Raw genomic sequence first — 14197 nt, 5'->3', positions numbered from 1 at the left:
GTTGCAAGTCTTGGCAGGTTCCAAGAAGAGGGTTGAGGGAAGAGAAAGCTAGGCTTTTTGAGACAGGGTGGAAGAGAGCAAGTTGAGCAACATAGATCAATAAGCAGCTGCAAATCCAGGAGAGTCTTGAGTGTTGGGACAAGCGTGCTTAGGATTTTTGCTGATATCCAGAGAAGGGAGGGAAGGAACTGTTTTGAATGAGAATTCTGAGAAGTGGCAGGTTCAGCAGTGAAGATCTGCCAACAGCTGCACCTAGGGAGGGGCTTCTGGCCTGGAAAGAAGATGGTCTTGGCTCCTATCAAGCATGTCTTGAGGTGAATCAGCATTCTTGAGCAACGGGCTCTTAGTCATGTGACTGGCAGGTCTAGTTGGATGGACTCTTCTCCCCGCCCCTGAGACAAGGTTTCTCTGTGTAGCCCTGGAACTCCCTCTGTAGACCAGGCTGGCCTCAAACTCAAACTCTGCCTGCCTCCGTCTCCAGAGTGCTGGGATTGAAGGTGTGTGCCACCACTGCCCTTGGATGGACTCTTAAGGGAGGCGACAACAGGAATATACAATGTTTGAGGTTGTTTAGAAGGAATCCAGATTCTGTTCTGACCAGGAGGAAGTAGCTTCCTTTAATGGGCCAAAACAACACCCTGCTCTCTCCCCTCTGCTCCTTTTCATATGGTATTTTAAATGTTAAGGGTATAAAGCTGATTATGAAGGAGGGGTCAATCTTCAGTGACCCCTAAGCCTGCCTGATTCCCACGTAGAGAGCTGAGACCCTAAGACCGTTTAGATTTTAGTGTTTATGTGTCTAGGTTTAAGTGTGGAGTTGATCTGACTCCTTACCGTTGAAGAGGGTTCCATTCACAGTGACCTTCAGGCCTTGGAGTAAGATCAAAGGAATCAGTTGGATGGAGTTAGACCTCATAGAATCATCAGAAGGTAGGACAGGAGACAAAATTAAGAGAGCAGCTCAATATAAAATATCCAAAGGTTAATAGGCTCACTCCCTAGATGATAATAGACACAAACCATTTCTGCCATGAAGATTCATAGATTGAATTCCAAAGCTGTTTGCCAAAAACATGGTGGGGCCAATGAGATGGCTCAGTTGGGTAAAGGTACCACTGGGACCTGGATGGTGAAGGAGAGAATCAATGCTTCACGGTGTTCTCCAGTTTCCACTCAGACACTGACATGTGCACACACTCAGGAGGCAGAGGTAGGCGGAGCTCTGTGAGTTCGAGGCCAGCCTAGTCTATGTAAGGATTCTGTCCTTAATTACATCACCAGCCTGCGACGGCGTCCCAGCCTAAAAAGTGGGCGGGCTTTCTGTGTGTCCCCTTCTCTTTCCACTCTCTTTCCTTCCATCTGTCCTCTCTCTCTCTCTCTCTCTCTCTCTCTCTCTCTCTCTCTCTCTCCCCCCTTCCCCATCTCTCCCAATAAAGCTCTAAAAAGGTAATCATGGCTTGTGATTCTTCCAATCAGCACTCTCCTCCACCAGCATGGCCGCCATGGGCAGCGGCCAGCCACAAGCGGTACCGTTTAACCAACACTGGTGCCGTGACTCGGATACACCACCGAGGACCTACTATGACCGCTGCCGCTTGCCGCCTCCTCCCCCATCCCCCATCTAGCGAGACCGCAAGACTGTGAGCACATGCACGTGTGCACACGCGCATGCGCATGTCCCTCACCGCCTCCACTGGACCCCCACACAGCTACCACAGCTGCTACCACAGTGAGTCTGCCATTCTCACAGCTGTAGTCTGAGCTATATTCTTTTCGACAGACACTCTGGGGGTTGTCCTCGGGCTGTGCTGGCAACGGCAGGCACATTTTCACTCCTGACGAGGGGGTCAGTGCTGTCTAGGGTCCAACGGTGGACCAACTGCAGTGCAGCTGCAGCCCTCAGGATCCCTTGATGAAGAGGATGGCAAACTTGAGCTCATTCTTAGATCTCTCTCCACTCTTTGGGGACACCCAAGATTGGAGTCTGATCCCGGTTTGTTATTTTAATTTTTTATTTTTCTCTGGTTATAGCCATGAGACAAAGGGGCGGATATGTTTACCACCTACGTTGGCGGATTGGGGCAGGTACCGATAACTCTGGCCGAATAACAGCTTTACAGGAACTTCTGCCAGCAAATGGGCAAAAGCCATAGAACAAAAGGGTGGGTACCGGTAAATCTGGCCGCATAACAGAGTCACGGGAACTTCTGTCAGCGAATGGGCAAATAAAAAAGTTACTTTATCTCCAAGCTTTCTGCTAAAGCTCTAAACCCTTCTCCCTCCCCACTTCTGCGTCTGCCACGTGCAACCTTTTCTGTCCAACTTCCAGTGGGCAAGCTCAAATGGGCGGGCTTGGGCGGCTTCTACTGACTCTCCGCCCTAACTCACCTTAACTCCACCCACTCATTCTCAAACTGCCTTGAGAGACACAGACAGGTCTGGAAGCGGCTAAGATCCATACAAATAAGTTTACAGTAGCCAGGATGGCTCTTAAGCCAAAAATCAGCTTATAGCCTCAGACAAGTCTTCCAAAAGGATCGGTTTATAGTCTGCCTACTGGCAGATCTTCCAAAAGCTGTCCTTAAGCCATCAATCATTAGGAAAAAAAAAATTCAGGACATGGAGTAAAATCCGTCTCTTGTTCCCCAGACCTCCCCGACTAAAACTTAAGCATCTGGAGAGCAAGGCTCCTGACCCCACAGGCAAAGGAGTTATCTGTGGCATTTAAGGTGTGCCAGGGAAGAGATAAAAGCCCGAAAACAAAATTGCCAAGTGCTGGCACTCGCTGACTCCCAAAAGCTGTTGGGTCCCTGTTTTAAGTGAGGAAAAGGCCACGGGCTAGAGAATGCTCTGCCAGGCCATCAACAGCCTTGTTAAAAGTGCCGCCTAGAAAGACAACCAGTCAGCTGACTGCCCCCAGGCACCAAGATGCACGGGTACATCAAGCTAAGACCTCCAGCAGGCCTAGGCTTGGCTACAGACATGGCAGGGAACCCAGAACGCAGCAGGGAAGCGATCCGATTCTTTCCTTCTGGACACCAGAGCCACTGACTCAGTCCTGGGAGTTTTGGGATGTCACCTCTCCTTTATTGTCAGGTACAGAGGACAGCCTTACCACCTCACCAGATTTAATTGCACTTTCAGAGTTACTTAATGAAAAAAGATTTCCACCTAAAATAAGAGCTCATTGCTTCACTCCAGATCCACTCCCTGTGTTTCTCATGAGCATACAGACAGGGCCCTGATCTTTGCCTTGTCCCTAATTCCAAAAAAATAAATTCTCACACACCACAAGCTTTTCTCTTCCCAGTTCCCTGTTCTAACTCACTGTTCAGCTAATGGTTACAGGACCACCACAGAACCAGAGTCCAGAGATCATCAAGTAAGAAACTGTAACAGCTAAAGGTATTTACACCCCCAGACCCAAAAGTGTCTGGGCGCTATAAAAAAGACTTTAATATAAACATCTATTACTGTGAGATGCTTTTAACAATTGATCACCTGTCTCCTGGATGCCAAACTAATAAAGGAAACAGGTGCTTTAAAATAATCTGTCTCTGATAAAGCTTAACATGTTTCAAAATCCATCTGGACAGGCCGGATCTACCTCTGATAAATGTCAACATAAAATAATAATGAGGGCTGGAGAGATGGCTCAGAGGTTAAGAGCACTGGCTGCTCTTCCAGAGGTTCTGAGTTCAATTCCCAGTAACCACATGGTGGCTCACAGCCATCTGTAATGAGATCTGGCGCCCTCTTCTGTATACATAATAAATAAATAAATCTTTAAAAAAATAAAAAAATAATGATTCTTTTCTCTCTCTAAGATTTTTTCTGTGTCACCAGCATCTTGTCAAACAAAAAGTTCCCAGCCACAGCCAAGAGGGATACATGTCTCCAGAACAAACGGATGACAGACAGCATCCCACAACGTCTGTCTACCTTGGAAGACTCCCCTTCTCCATTCCCCCAAGAGCCAACCGATGTCCAAAAGTCAGCTGGAAGAAGTTTTTGAGAGGAACGACGCCCCTATTCCAATCTACCTGCTTTTTTTATAATAAGTGAAAGTCTGGGATGTAAGGATTCTGTCCTTAATTATGTCCTTAATTCAGGCCCTCTGTGCGTCCCCTTCTCTTTCCTTCCGTCTGTCCCCCCCCCCCTCTCTCTCTCTCTCTCTCTCTCTCTCCCCCCCCTCCCCCTCTCTCCCAATAAAGCTCTAAAAAGGTAGCCATGGCTTGTGATTCTTCCGATCAGCACTCTCCTCTGCTGGCATGGGCCACCGCCGCCACCACAAGCAGCGTCCTTTAACCAACAGTCCACAAAGTGATTTCCAGGACAACCAGAGTGACACAGTAACACCCTGTCTCAAAAAACCAAAACAAACAAACAAAAAATTGGAGATCAGATTTTTCCCAGTAACGGAGAATACATCCTGGAGTTGAGCCAATAGGAATCAACAGACTTGACGATCAGGAGTTACCTTAGTTGTTGGGGACTGAGGGCTCAGGACCCACAAGTCGCCTTGGTTCCTGAGGATCAAGCTTTGTTTTAGATTTATTCTATTCCTCTGAGTGCTTTGTCTGCACACATGTATGGGCCCCACACGCATGCCTGGTGCCTGAGGAACTGGTGAGCCTCCATGTGGGGGCTGGGAATCAAACCTCAATTCTTTACAGGAAAAGATACTCTTAGCTATGGAGCCAATTCTCCAGCCCCTGAGGAGCAAGCTTTAAAAAAAGTAATAATAATAAAGGTATGCAGCTGGGCACAGTGGCATAAGACTTGAGTCTCAGCTCTTGGAGGTAGAGGCAGGTGAATCCCTGTGAGTTTGAGGGCCAGCCTGGTCTATATAATGAGCTTCAGGACAGCTGTGTAAAGAGATCCTGTCTCAAAAATAAAATAAAATAAAGTAAAGCATAATAAAGGTAGGATTGCTCTCTCATAGTGTACTAATTTCCTTCCTGTGAAGATCTGGAGTGATTGAAAAGAAAGAAGGGGAAGAGAATTATTCAGGACTTACTTATGTAGGCCACATTATGTTGAAAGAAGAACCCACCATGGAGGTCCTTATCACAGGGAAATAACATAGAGATTCCCAGGAGATATTGCATGAGAATAGCCACCCCCCTTTTTAATAAAAAAGCCCCTCAATTAGGGGTAGTATAGAAGGAGACCCTTCCTGTGCAGCTGAGAATGCTGTCATCAATGTGCACCACCACACCTTGCTTTTATTTTATTTTATTTTGTATGTGTGTGTGGTATGTGCATGTTAGTGCGGGTACTCGTGGAAGCCCAAAGAGGGCGTCCGATCCCCTGGCACTGGAGTTACAGGCAGTTGTGAGGGACCAGTGCGGGTCCTCTGCCAGAGCTGAGCCGTCTCTGCAGCCCCAGAAGTTGTGCTTTTTTGAGTGAGAACTCAGGACTGGCAGCAGGCTCAACGGTGAGGTCTGTGAACATCTGCTGCTCTGCGGGATTTTTGCAAACACAAAAAGGCACAGTTGAGCCCCTTTCTGTTATTTCCAGTCCTGATAATATTCATTGTTTTATTTTGGATTTTTGTGGTTGTTTTAAAGGCAAGATCTCATCCTGTAGCTCAGGCTGGGCTTGAACTTAAAGCAGTCCTCCTGCCTCAGGCCCTTAGTGCTGAGAACACAAGCCTGGCATCTCCCAATGATTTTCTTTTCATTTTTTATGTAAATGTGTATGTTCAGGTTTTTGTGTATCTGTATGTGTGTAACCGATGTATGTGAAGGTCAGAGGTCAGCTTCTGACTTCCTTCCTCCCAAGCTGCCATACTTGGCTTTCCTTAAGAGAATGATCTGTACTATTTTCTAAAACTTTTTTGTTTTGTTTTGGTTTGGTTTTCGAGCCAGGGTTTCTCTGTGTAGCTTTGCAGCCTGTCCTGGATCTCACTCTATAGACCAGGCTGGCCTCGAACTCACAGAGATCCACCTGCCTCTGCCTCCCGAGTGCTGGGATTGAAGGCGTGCGCCACCACTGCCCGGCTCTAAAACTTTTATAAATAAAAATATTTGTGTGTCTATGTGTGTGTGTGTGTGGTGTATGTAGGTGCTTGCAGAGGCCAGAAGAGGGCGTCAGATCCCCTGCAGCCAGGGTTACAGACGGTTGTTGAGCCACCGGATTAGGGTGCCGGGAACAGAACTCGGCTTCTCTGCAAGAGCAGCCAGGGCTCTTACCTCCTGAGCCATCTCCAGTCCGTGCCTGACTCTTCTGTTAAGTGGGTTTTGGAACTCTAACTCATGCTTAGGCAGAGTGCGTTTTACCCCTTACTCATCTATCTCTTCAGCTCCTCCATATGATGGTCATTTCTTGTGTGCCATAGACCCTTCCAGGAGGTGGACACTGGCAGGAGGTCAGGGGCTGGAACTGGACTGGATGGCTCTGGAGTACTCAGCCAGTAAAGCTGGTCCCGGCCAGGGGAAAGAAACTTAGAGGGTAAGGCAGGTGTTGATGTGTCTGCCCTTGTCCCTCAGGACACAGGCCTGTACTACCACCGGTACCTCCAGGAGGTCATCAATGTGCTAGAGACAGACGGGCACTTCCGGGAGAAGCTGCAAGCCGCCAACGCTGAGGACATCAAGGTGCGCTGGACATGGGCTGTGGGGAGGGCGTGCTCAGGGGAGTTTCTCGGGGTCACAGTTGGGAAGGAGTCTGGGGACCCCCAAGGATGTGTTTAAACATAGACATGCGTTCTCAGCTCTCCACTTCCCAGCTATGGAACCTCAGTTTACTGTGCCTCAGTTTCCCATCTGCAAGAGGTAGCCCTGGTCCCCTTGAGTCCTTGAATAAAACAACCTAACGAAGGACTTGTCCACGGTTCCCAGGCACAGGCCACCATAGACAGAGGTGGCATCGGGAGCGTGACGGCTCCTGTGCTGTGTCCACAAAGAGACGGATGCATAAGGGTTCACCTACCCTTCTGCGTTCTATCAGCTCTGGAGCCCAGCTCATGGGATACCGCCACAGTTAGGGAGGGTCTTCCCCCCTTCATTAACCTTGTCTAGAAACTCCCTCTTAGACGTGCTCAAATGTTTGTCCTCTAGATAATTCTAGATCTGGTTAAGTTGACGGTCTTGAACATTCCCGGTGACAGATCTGGGTTGCAGAAGAAGCCCTCTTGGTGCCTCAGCTGTTTGCCGGCAACTCCTTGGCACTGGTGGCCGGGCAGTGTCGCAGGGGCTTGTACCTAGCGGAGACACTGGGGAGCCCTGGAGTGCTGTGAGCAGGAGAGGCCAGGGTCAGCTCTGATGGAGGAATACAGAGTCAAGATGATATCGGGCATGCCAGGCCCAGAGGAAGCAACAGACTCAGTCAGTTCTCTGTGTGGGTGGGAGACGGAGGTGTCTGATGACTTCCTAAGGGGGATGTGCCACCTCAGGTGAATACTGAAAGACAGAATTGATTGGAAAGAGGCGGCAGGCGAGTCAGTGGCCACAGGCAAAGGTCCTGTGGTGAGAACTGACATACTCATGGGCACTCCCAGTCAGTACCGCTGGGTCTGAGGTGAGCTGGGCCTCTCTGCAAAGCTCGGGCTGCATCCTGGTCCTGTGGGCTTCCAGGTACCAGGGAAGTCTGCAAAAAAGGAAGACAGGAGCACAGTGGAGCTTTGGGGGTTTGGGTGTATAGGGTATAGAGTGGGACTACCCAGCACACCCCCTCCTGGCGCCACCTGACTGGGGTGCCCCCTTCCCTGTCCTTGAAGAGTGGAAAGCTGAGCCGAGAGCTGGACTTCGTCAGCCACCACGTCCGCACCAAGCTGGACGAGCTCAAGCAACAGGAGGTATCGAGGCTGAGGATGCTGCTCAAGGCCAAGATGGACGCAAAGCAGGAGCCCAGTGAGCGTGGGTGGCTTTGTGCCGGGCGGGTGGCGCTGTGGGCTCTTGGGATTTCTTTCTTTTCTCTCTGGCACATTTTCACTGACATTATTCTCTCTGCTTTTTCCCCCTTTTGTTTATTTCTGGAGGGTTTGTGGTGAGTTTGCCCTTCTGAGACAGGGTCTCATGCAGCCAGGCTAGCCTCAGACTTACTGTGTAGCCAAGGATGACCTTGGACTCCTGACCCTTCTGCATCTACCTCTCGAGTGCTAGTGTAGCCACCACACATTGCTGCTTTTTCTTTTTAAATATCCTTATTTAACTATAATAAGGGCCTGTGAGATGGGTAAAGGCGCTTGCTCCCAAGATGACCTGAGTTCTATCCCTGGAACCATGCTGGGGAGGAGAGAATCCACGCCACAAAGCTGACCTCTGGCCATCACATGAATTCTGTGACATGCACCTGTACACCCATGTGCTAAAGGAACCAATAGCTCAAATATCCACCGGCTGTGGGGTGGATAAATCAAATGTGACCTGTCTGCACCATGGAACATTAGTCAGCCCTAAGAAGGTATGGGAAGCTGGCGTGCAGAACAAGGGAAATACCCCTTGGAAATTGGGTGCTGTAGGAAGCCAGACACAGAAGGCGACCAAACACATGGAATGGCCCAGTCGGTGAATCCACAGAGAAGGGATGGGGATGAGTGTCTGCCAGCAGCTGGAGAGGGGAAAACACGGTGCTAGCTAAGGGGCTGGGCTGTGCTCTTTGGGGTATGACAGCAGCATCCTAAATGTCACGGTGGCGGTGTTTGCACGTACCTGTGGATGTACTAAGAACCGTCAAATTGTATGCTTTGAATGAATGGTTTAGGGCTTGACAAGATGGCTCAGCCAGTAAGGCGCTTGCTCCCAACCCTTAGTAGCGTCTTGATGAGAGACATACAACCTGGATGAGACATGTGCACACTCACCACCACCACTACAGCCACAGACTAATCAGGGCTACTCAGGGGGCTCATGTTATTAGGCTGTAGTGACGGGGCGGACTTATATCAGGGATCTATTAAGAGCAGCATCTGGCATCGCTGTCATGGTTACTGTTACTTTAAGCATCAGAGTCAGTGGAGGACTCACCTCCTCCGTCATCCTCAGGCACTGTCCCAGGCCCGTGGGCCATCCTCCTTGCCTCCTTGGCCCTCCATGACTTTCCTCTTTGCACTCCAGCCCTGAGTCAGGGGTTCTCACAGAAAGCCGTGATGGGTGTTGTTTTGTCCGATTTTCCCTTATCCAGACTTGCAGGTGGACCACCTGAACCTCCTGAAGCCGTTTGAACACCTGGACCCGCAGAACCAGCACACATTTGAGGCTCGGGACCTAGAGTTGCTGATCCAGATGGTAGGCTGAGGTGCTCAGCAGGAAGGAGGAGGGAACTGAGTCAAGATGTGGGTCCTGCCTCCTGGTATTCTGGAGGAGAGCAGTGAGGCTGGGGCTGGGGCTGGGTCAGCTCTCAACGCCCTCCCGCTTTTCCACAGGAAAGCAGGTGTCTAGGGCTGTGCTGGAGTCCGCTCTCTGCACTGTAAGGTGCTCAGCAGCAGTCCCGGGCTTTACCCCAGATGCCTAAGGCTTCCTGATGCAGCGAGCAAAGCTTGTCTGGCGTTGACGGCTGTCCTTGGTGCATGGGCACCTGGGTAGAGGAGCTGTCCTCCAACAACTTAGTGCCTTGTTGCCGCAGTGATAACTAGTTACCAACTTAGTAGCTTGAGAAAGCGTGAATCCATTGTCTTATAACATTTGTTTTAGCTGGGCAGTGGTGACACACGCCTTTAATCCCAGCACTTAGGAGGCAGAGGCAGGCGGATTGCTATGGGTTCGAGATCAGCCTGGTCTACAAAGCTAGTTCCAGGACAGCCAGGTCTACACAAGGAAACCCTGTCTCGAAAAACCAAAAGAAAAAAAAAATTGTTTTGAGCCAGTGTCTTGATATGTAGCCCAGACTGGCTTAGAATTTGCCATCCTCCTGTCTCAGCCTCCCAAGCACTGAGATTGCAGGATTGGTGCTACCTGACATGTTCTTGGCTACCCAAGCTATGCTGCTGTTTTTATTAAGCCCACCTCACGGGCCGTCCCCTGCTCGTTACTGAAGTGCCGAGCTGAGGAGGACTTTGAAGATTCACATCCAAGCCGCTACTGCATAAACATCATCACTTTGGGAGAGCAGTCCAGGGTTTGCTGTGGGTAGGACCAACCATGGAGACCAAGAAAGTGAAGTTATGCCAGGTGTCTGAAAGACAGGAGGAACATGACCCTCTTGCCTCTCCACAGGCCACCTGAGACCTTGCCCAGTATGATGCTGCACATCATGAAGAGTTCAAACGCTACGATGCTTAAGGAACATGAGCGAAGACGTTACCTGGAGTCTCCGGGAGAGGAGCAGTGGAAGGAGGCTGAGAGGAAGCTACAAGAGCAACAGCGCAGACACCGGGAACACCCCAAAGTCAATGTCCCTGTAAGGATCCCCCACATATGCTTTACCATGTTCGAGTCCTAAACAGGAAAACAAAACCAAAAACCAAAAAAAAAAAAAAAAAATGCAGATGCAGAACTACAACTCCCAAGAGGCAAAAAGTCCATCTACCTATGTGAAACTGCTCCAAGGGTTGCTGGGAACTGTAGTTCTTGTGTGAGCACACAGGCTATCTGACCTGATACTGTTCACAAGCTCCTGCTGTTCTTCTCCACAGGGCAGCCAAGCCCAACTGAAGGAGGTGTGGGAGGAGCTGGATGGATTGGGCCCTAATAGATTCAACCCCAAGACCTTCTTCATACCGAATGGTAAGATGGGGAGGGTGTTCCAGAACCTGAGAAGTCCTGACGATCCTGGGGCCTGAATGCCATGGGAAGTCTACCCTTCCCAGTGGGGCTTTGTGAGCCTACCAGGCCTCCTTCATATCCTGACTGGCCAAAGGCCCTGCCTCTTCCTGTTGCTAAGCCTGGGATCTTCCATGGAAGGGCCAAGTCTTCTTCAATATTCTTTCCCTCTGTGTTCTAAGGAATGGCCATGTCCTCTAACTGAGCAGACCAGGCTTGAGGAATACAGAAGAACTACAACTCCCAAGAGCCACAGAGACAAAAAAAAAAAAGTGCCTATATGAAGGTGGCATGGGAGATAGGGGGCCTGGAGAGATGGATCAGCAGTTAAGAGCACTGGCTGCTCTTGCAGAGGACCCTAGCACTGGTGTGGCACTCACAGCCCTCTACTTCCAGTTCCAGGGGATCCAGTGCCCTCCTGGCCTCTGAGGGCACTGTGCATATACATAATACACATACATATCTGCAGGCAAAACACCCATATACGTTAATTTGGGGGGGTGTTGTTTTTTATTTTTATTTTTTTAAAAATCTGCCACAGGACTGTTGGGAATTGAAGTTCTTAGACTTGAGAAAACGAAGTTTGTTGGCTGCCACAGTAACCCAGAAGCCTGGGCCTCCCAAGAGTCCTCCCTCAGGGCTGGCAACCTGAGTTTGGTTTGCAGAACATACATGATGGGAAGAGGGAACCAACTCTGACTTCCACACCTGCACCCACACCAGACACACACATGCACACAATTTAAACAAAATGTAGGGTGTTGGTTTTGTTTTCTTAAGACAGGGTCTTGCTGGGCGGTGGTGGTGTGTGCCTTTAATCCCAGCACTAGGGAGGCAGAGGCAGGCAGGTCTTTGAGTTTGAGGCCAGCCTGGTCTACAGAGAGAATTTCAGGACAGCCAGGGCTACACAGAGAGACCCTGTCACCAAAGGAAAAGAAAAAGGAAAAAAAAAAAGACAGGGTCTGGCTGTCCTGGAACTCCCTCTGTAGACCAGGCTGGTCTCAGACTCACAGAGATCCGCCTGCCTCTGCCTCCCGAGGGCTGAGATTAAAGGTGTGCACCACTATACCCAGCTTACATTTTTTTTTTTTAATTTAGGAACTAGGGGATGATTCAATTGTTAAATCACTTGCCTTGCAAGTGTAAGGAGCTGAGTTCAGGTCCCCAGAACCCAATAGGCCAGGTGAGGTAGTGTCTCTACTTCACCCAGTGATGGTGAAGTACAAGGCAGAGATTGGCAGGTCCCTCAAGCTCACATGCCGGCCAGCCTGCCCAACCTGCAGTTCCAGACTGATAAGAGGCCCTCTCTGCAAGAAAACGACCACAGACATGTGGGGTGTTTTGTTGTTGTTTTTCAAGACAGAGTTTCTCTGTGTAGCTTTGGAGCCTGTCCTGGAACTCACTCTGTAGTCCAGGCTGGCCTCGAACTCACAGAGATCCGCCTGCCTCTGCCTCCCGAGAGCTGGGATTAAAGGCGTGTGCCACCGCTCAGCACATGTGGGGTTTTGTTGTTGTTGTTTTTTCCCTTTTTGCCCTCCATAGCTGTGCTGCGCATGCTTGCATTCACACCCACAAGTGCACACAAAGCACCCACATCCAGCAGCTCACAAGCACTCGTCGCACACCAGCCCCTGGTGTGTCGCACACGAGGCCTCTGGCCCTGAAGGCACCTGCACTCATGTGTGTACCCACATGCAGACACACACGCATAATTAGAACACCCGTTTAATTTATAAAGAGATTTATTAAGGAAGACAAAGGTATGCTGTGCTGAGAACGAGAGTGACCCAGAGAGCTGGGGAAATGTCTGAGGCTCCGGTGCCCAGAGTAACAATTGTTGTTTTGGTTTTTGGTTTTTGGAGACAGGGTTTCTCTGTGTAGTTTTGGTGGCTGTCCTGGATCTTGCTCTGTAGACCAGGCTGGCCTCAAACTCACAGAGATCTGCCTGGAACTAAAGACGTGCGCCACCACCGCCCGGCTCACAGTAACAATTTTTAAGTGTGAATTTCTGTAGCAAGTAGTGGATTTGGCCTGGTTTGTTGCCAGAAATGGAACCTCATAATGCAGAGCAAGCACTCTAGCACTGACCTTTGCCTGCAGCTGTGCACATAACCCCTAGATATTTTTCTATCTTGTAAAACTGTAACTTTGAGCCACCTACCGTGAAGCACACACCTGCCTCCTGAGCACTCTGCAGATTCATGAGAGGCTCGGGAGTTCATGGTCACCCTCACGCACACGGCAAGTTGGAGGCCAATCTAAACTGTATGAGACCTACTCTTAAAAAAAAAAAATCCGGGCTGTGGTGGCACACACCTTTAACCTTTAATCCCAGCACTCTGGAGGAGGAGGCAGGCAGATCTGAGTCCAAGGCCAGCCTGGTCTACAGAGTGAGTTCTAGTCCAAGACAGTCAGGGCTACACAGAGAAACCCTGTCTTGAAAAAACAAACAAAGAAAAAAACCAGATGCGGTGGCATAAGCCTTTAATCCCAGCACTTGGGAGGCAGACGCAGGAGGATATCTGAGTTGGAGGCCAGCCTGGTATATGGAGTTCCAGGACAGCCAGGACTGCACAGAGAAACCCCGTCTCAAAAAAATAAATGAACTAGACCTCTGTACCCACCAGACAGCTCCTAGGTCACCGCACCTCCCAGCCCCTAGTTCCCTGTCAATGTCTTCCCTTGTGCTTCCTGGCTCTGATTCTGGCTCCAGGTGCCCTGAGTAAACACTGCCTGTGCCCGGGAACTCGGTGTCATTGTAACTTTAGTCACATGACCAGTGGCTGCTGAGTTAGAAGAGTTCCAGAGAGAGCACGTAGACACATGTGGAAAGTGAGGCGTGGGGATACAGTGTGTGGTGGAGGGCTTGGCTAGCCTGCACGAGGCCCCAGGTTCCGAAAGAACCAAAGCAAGGAATTCCGAAATGACGGGTCTATCCTTGCTGCCACGTAGGAAGAATTTTCCAGCTGAGTGGAACTCAGGCGCACACAGACACTGGGCTTCCTGGGCTTCCAGGACTGCCGTGCACACTGCGCAAGGAAGGATTAGAATGAAAGACCCTAACCCTTCAGGCTTACACCCCCAAGCCCCAGGAAATAAGGAACTAAAAAGAAAACTAGTTCCAAGGGCCACCTGACTCAGCCATTATTCAACCTGTAACAATGTAACAACGTAAAAAGATTTCTGTTAAGAGATGTGCTCAACTGTAACTGGGATAGTTGCAAGTGTTCCAGGAAGGACCACTGTGACCTTTGTGTAAACTCCACTCCCGCCCTGATACTCCCCTTGAGGTTTCAGGAAGAACGTACCTATGGACGTGACTGTACCCACTCTGTGATCAGACCATGATCTTGTGAAACAAAATTGTATGGGAATCGTAATCTTATGGCTTTTGTGGGTTTTTCCTTTAAAGGCCCCCATGGGGCTGCAGTAAGATGCGGCTCTTGGGGCTGGAGAGATGGCTCAGAGGTTAAGAGCACTGGCTGCTCTTC

The 14197-nt window shown here is 49.8% G+C and overlaps 1 pseudogene; it reads left to right on the top strand.

The window, feature by feature from the left end:
• The first annotated feature begins 1502 nt into the window (after positions 1 to 1502).
• LOC131893876 (nucleobindin-1-like) overlaps positions 1503 to 14197 on the top strand; it is a 17533-nt pseudogene continuing 4838 nt past the window's right edge.

Source organism: Peromyscus eremicus, chromosome 1 (genome assembly GCF_949786415.1).
Source record: "Peromyscus eremicus chromosome 1, PerEre_H2_v1, whole genome shotgun sequence".
NCBI classification, from domain to species: Eukaryota; Metazoa; Chordata; class Mammalia; order Rodentia; family Cricetidae; genus Peromyscus; species Peromyscus eremicus.
This window is presented reverse-complemented; position numbering and strand designations above follow the sequence as displayed.